Source organism: Microtus pennsylvanicus, chromosome 11 (genome assembly GCF_037038515.1).
Source record: "Microtus pennsylvanicus isolate mMicPen1 chromosome 11, mMicPen1.hap1, whole genome shotgun sequence".
NCBI classification, from domain to species: domain Eukaryota; kingdom Metazoa; phylum Chordata; class Mammalia; order Rodentia; family Cricetidae; genus Microtus; species Microtus pennsylvanicus.
The window spans coordinates 62977855-62983866 of NC_134589.1; the positions used below are offsets into that span (position 1 = coordinate 62977855).

Here is a 6012-nt window from a genome sequence, read left to right on the forward strand (position 1 = left end):
AACATCTCAAAAAAAATCTACTGAAAGTTTATATGAGCACACACACAAACACACACACACACACACACAGTGGGTGGAGAGGGATGGAGATTCTGTATAGTGAACAAGGTCCTGCACATAAACAATAACTGACTCATGTTGGACCATAATACTACACAGGATGGTGATTTCCAGGCTACTGCTGATAGTGGCTATGGCTTTGTACTTTTACAAAACTGAAGAATAGATGAGGCTGTGGCTGAGGTTCAATCACCACCTCTGGCTCGCTTAGTTACATCCTTCTTTAAAGTCCCACAGGGAATCTATTAACAATTCTTTATCCAGGAATGAGCAGGGGCCAGCCAGGATGACGTCACTTGCTCCTGTGCCTTGTGCACTTAACCAGCTGCTGTCCCTTGGCCCATATGACCCAGGCTGCAGCTGCACCTGATGGTGAGTCCACCCGACAGGAGAGAATGCACGGCACAGGGTGGACGCTGCACAGGCTGTTCCTTCTTCAAGGGTTTGATTATCATTTATTCTCTCATTTTCATGTGTAGAAATAGATTTCTGCCTTCTTTTATCTCCTTTTTGGTTTTGTTTTATTTTCTGGATGTACAGAACATGCTTTGTAGACCAGGCTGGCCTTGAACTGAGAAATCTATATGTCTCTGTCTCCCCAGTGCTGGGAATAAAGGAGTATACCTTCATACCCAGCTTCTCCCTCATGCACTTTAGCATTTCCAAGTTACAAATGGAGCAATATTATTACACACACACACACACACACACACACACACACACACACACCTGCATTGATTTCATTTCTGATCCCCCGCCCCAGTCTCACAAGTGCTAGGATTTTAGTAGGCATCATCAACACACCCACACTTCTTTCTGTATTTTGGGGGTTCATATTATAATCCATTAGTTTTCCAAAAGTGACTCTTTTGCAGTTAATTTCACTTCAAGTGTGGGCAAAATTTAGTGTTGCAGTAATGAAAAAATAATTGTCTTAACCTTATTCATGGCTCAACATATAAAGCAGGCTGTGGATGATCTAAACAGAAACTATACTTTCCTGGGGACATGGTGTTTCCCACAGATCCAGGCAGGTCTCAGTCTGTGCCAAGCCATAGGTTAAGCATGCATACTGTGCGTTATTGTGTGATGTGAGGCAGATGCTGAGACCCTGAGCTTCTCCACTGTAAGGGAAGGAAACACGGTGACTCCTATGGAAGCACAGGGTAGCTCAGAGATGTTGCTGGCTGGGATGATGCTTTGTCATTTCTCTGCCTTCACTGTTAGTAACACCCAAGGTTAACAGTGCACTGAGCTGTTCACATGAAATCAAACAGCACAGCAGGTGTAAGGGCAAGGCAGCTGCTGGTCCCATGCCTTGTGCAGACAGCACTTTTCGGTCCCATGGTCTCTAGGTGCCTTGCTGTCAATGGTCCCTCACTTACTAGAGTGCACTGCCTTCCCAGCTCACTGTCCTGTGCCTCCCCTTCCTCCTGATCTCCACTCACCCACAGACACTGTTCAGAGATTCTCATAGACTGTGGCACCCTCCGCAGTTCTTGTCCACTGTGTGTACAGTTATAACCTGGGTTTAGCAGGTACCTTAAGGTATACACTGTGAAACTTCACTTTTAGAACAAATGTGTGTTTCTGTCAGGAGCCATTTCAGGCTTCTTTCTCACATCTCACAGGGCCTTGAGGTGGAAATCTTGAGACAAGAAAACTTAAAGTTAGCCAAAACATGACGTGCTGACCGTGGAGACTCAAGCTCTGGAAAGCACCACAGAGTGTCTTCAAGGCTTGCTGCTTATCACTAACAGCAGGTGTTCTAGCCACTGACCTTGCAACTGCCCTGCTTAGCTGCCAAACTGCTCCACTTAGTTGCCTAGCTACCGAGCCCCTCCTTCCCTTCCCTGTTTCCTCAGTTCCCCCTTGCCCTAGCTCCTTTCTGAGGAGTATTTAAGACATGAAACTTGCCTCAATAAAGGGACAAGGAATACTGCTTGGCGTCCGTTTCTCTCTTCTTCCATCTCTTTCAGAGAGTGCCTCTTCAAGACCCTGGAGTAACTTAGGACCTGCTGGGCAGGTCATGTTTCCTTTCACAAATAAGCTCTCTAAAAATGGAAATCTGTCATGTGTCTTCCCATTCCTCAGTCTGTCTGTCTCTATCTCTCTCCATCTCTTCCCACAGGTCTCTGGTTTGTCTGACGTTTATATGAGGGAATCAAGGACCTGGCCATGTTTTCTGCTCCGTCAGCAGCTTGGAAGAACATGGCCCTTTAAGGATTTCAGTTTCAGGTAGGTTTTTGTGGTTTGTTTTTTTGAATCTAGACATAGATATAAAATGTCCCTGAGACCTATGATTGGTATCTCAGCAGCCCCTTGCTTGTAACTATTGCTAACATCTCAGAAAGAGGAGATTTAATTCCCTTCCTATTGATTAGAGCTATCAAAATGCAGAACCTACTAGTTCAGAAATAAAAACCTTAAAAATCTCCGTTCTTTGAGAAGTACATGTGGAAGAGGCATTCACTGAGCCTTGTCAATAAGGCTGGGTACATTCTGTCTGCTGCTGTTTCTCACAATTGTGTACCTATTTGAATCTTCATTTTAATTCACATACGTACTATTTTCCCAACACAGGTGGACACTAACTTTATTTAATTCAGTCATGGTTACTGTTTTCTTAAATACATACATGCATACATATGTACATTATGTTTCCTTAAATATGTATGTATGTATGTATGTATGTATGTATGTATGTATTATGAAGCATAGAGGCAGGCTGTGAGCATGGAGCACAGGGAAAGGCGAATCACATTCAGGGACATCTCAGGACTAAATGAAGAAGTGGATGATGGTCCATAGATATGCTATGGCCACACCCTAGCCTGGTAACCAGCAGTGACTGAGGCTGAGGCTTAAAGACAATAATGGAACTTGTGAGATGATGAACTTGGAGTAGCAGAGGTCAGAGAAAGGTGGGATTTCCCATCATCTCAGTCTAAGCAATGCTAGATGAACAAGCATGTTATTTCTTTTTTAAAATAGTTTTTATTTGTATTTTATAAACATAAGTGTTCTGCCTATATGCAGTAAGTCTGTGTGAGGGTGTCAGATCCCCTGGAACAGCAATTATAGACAGATGTGAACTACTGTGTGTGTGCTGAGACTTGAACCCAGGTCCTCTGAAAGAATAGCTAGCTCTCTCAACCACTGAAGCATCTCTCCAGCCCCAGCAAGTATGTTCTTTGTATTGTTGTATCTATATTTTCATAGGACTATGTTTATATGAATGTATATTTAAATAACATTTACATATCACAACAAGCATGTAAGATTTACCAAAATCAATTTTAAGTGGACTGTTTGAATTTTTCAACTAAGATTTCTTATATTATTTTAAAAACCATATTATTTAATGAATATGAAAGTGGAGACTGCATCTCATAATGTGTTAATATTAAAGCGAATCTAAAATTGTTCTTGAAAATAACCTTATTCATTAATATTTTTAATAATGTGTTTGCTTATTTGCATTTGACTCTCATTGGTTTGTGTTTCTTTGTTTTGGTCAGGGATTCACTGTTTTTGTTACTAGTAAAAAATATTATCCTGCAAAATCAAGAACTTTTTGACAGAGGACACTAGTTTTCATCAGGAAAGACCATGACCATGAACTGTAGTATCTCTAGTTTGAGTTGTGATGGCTTTAACCACAGATGTGAATCCTTACTTCTTTAAATTGCTTATTATAGATAGATTATATACAATCACAGGGAATTTTCTCAGTCCACTAGGCTGTACACATCAGTAAGCAGCAACTAACCCCAAATCATTCCTGCTTGCCAAAGAGACACCCATGAACATCACCACCTGGATGAACAACTACACTGGACTGTCAGATTTCACCCTGGTGGGATTCTTCAGTCAATCCAAACATCCGACTCTGCTTGCTGTGGTCATATTTGTGATTTTCCTGATGGCCTTGTCAGGCAATGCTCTCCTGATTCTTCTGGTACTCTCTGACACCCGCCTCCACACACCCATGTACTTTTTCATCAGCCAGTTGTCCCTCATGGACATGATGTACATTTCTGTCACTGTGCCCAAGATGCTTATGGACCAGGTCCTGGGGAGCCACAAGATCTCAGCTGCTGCCTGTGGAATGCAGATGTTCCTCTATGCAACACTAGTAGGTTCAGAATTTTTTCTTTTGGCTGTTATGTCTTATGACCGCTATGTGGCCATCTGCCATCCACTCCGTTATCCTGTCCTCATGAACCGCAGGGTGTGTCTCCTCCTGATGTTTGCTTGTTGGTTCCTGGGATCCTTGGATGGCTTCATTCTCACTCCTATCTCCATGACCTTCCCATTCTGTGGATCCCGGGAGATCCATCACTTCTTCTGTGAGGTCCCCGCTGTGACCAAGCTCTCCTGCTCAGACACCTGGCTCTATGAGACCCTCATGTACCTGTGCTGTGTGCTCATGCTTCTCATCCCTGTGACAGTCATCTCAAGCTCCTACTCCTTCATCCTCCTCACAGTTCTCAGGATGAACTCGGCAGAGGGCAGGAAGAAGGCCCTCGCCACCTGCTCCTCCCACATGACCGTGGTCATCCTCTTCTATGGTGCTGCTGTCTATACCTACATGCTCCCTGCCTCCTTCCACACCCCAGAGAAGGACATGGTGGTGTCTGTGTTTTACACAATACTCACCCCTCTGTTGAACCCACTAATCTACAGTCTGAGGAATAAGAATGTCACAGAGGCTCTGAAGAAGTTGTTGGGTGTTCAACCCCTTTTTCAAGAAACAGTAAAGTAATTTGGAATGAACAGTTTCTTTCCTTTGTCTCCGCACATCTGTTGTTCCAGGTCTCATGCTGATGTTACCCTCATCCCTCCCTCACCCATCGTGTCTCATTGCCCAATCACCCTTTGGAAGAATTACTTCTCTATATGAAAATTTCCTCATTGATATCTTTCTTGTACATTCAAAATCTTTATTTGTATTCTATCGATATTACAATTTTTGACGTTGATAGTGGCAGTTTAATTTTCTTGGACAATAGTCTTATTTAAAAATTTTGCCATATTGAGGGCTGGAGAGATGGCTCAGAGGTTAAGAGCACTAGCTGCTCTTCCAGAGGTCCTGAGTTCAATTCCCAGCAACCACATGGTGGCTCACAACCATCTGTAATGAGATCTGGTGTATATATGTTAACAGAACATTGTATGCATAATAAATAAATCTTTAAAAAATTGCCATATTGAAAAATAAATGATCATGAAGTTTTCAACTGATAAAAGATAGAGTGAGTTAGGAAAAAGTTGGTTAACAAAGTTAACAAGACATGAATGGAGATAAAGACATATTGAATTAATTGTGTGTGCTTTCTTGATAATTTATGCATATTTAAAATTACATAAAAATAAAGAGCAAAATACAGTTTTATCCTTTCATATACTTTATTAAGATATAATAAAAATAATGTCTAAAGAAATTATGTCTAGGTAGTAAAAGTGTCCAGGAAGGTTTGAAATGTTCAATGTTGCTGTATTTCCATATAAATGCACTCATGTATCCCTCAAAACCAAACACAGTTGTCACTTCAAGGGAATGAAATACAGCTTATTCTTGAGCCTATTGTAGTGACCATGGCCCAAGAACATGGTCTCAGGTTGCCTCCAATGACATGTGCCAAAGTTCCATAGGAAGTCGCAAAGCACAAACAAGTCATAAGTCATAACTCAAGGCATTTTAAAACTACACCGTCAAGACATCAGGGTTTTAGGTTGTAGCAAAGTGGGAAAATCACTGCCATGGTTCTCAGATGCCTTCTGGTGATATGGAAAGATTTTAGTTTATGGATGCTAGAATTCGGATAAGTCAGAAATTGCAAAAGGTTTCACATGATAGGCACTGGGATCCTGGTTCAGAAAACAAGCTGGCCATGAATGACTCTTAAGAACCCACTGAGAGTTCCGGTCATTCGGCTTTGTATCTTA

At 41.8% G+C, this 6012-nt stretch overlaps 1 pseudogene; it reads left to right on the forward strand.

Moving 5' to 3' along the window:
* Positions 1-2953: 2953 nt before the first annotated feature.
* On the forward strand, positions 2954-4828 carry LOC142860761 (olfactory receptor 2T29-like; annotated as a pseudogene).
* Positions 4829-6012: the final 1184 nt, after the last annotated feature.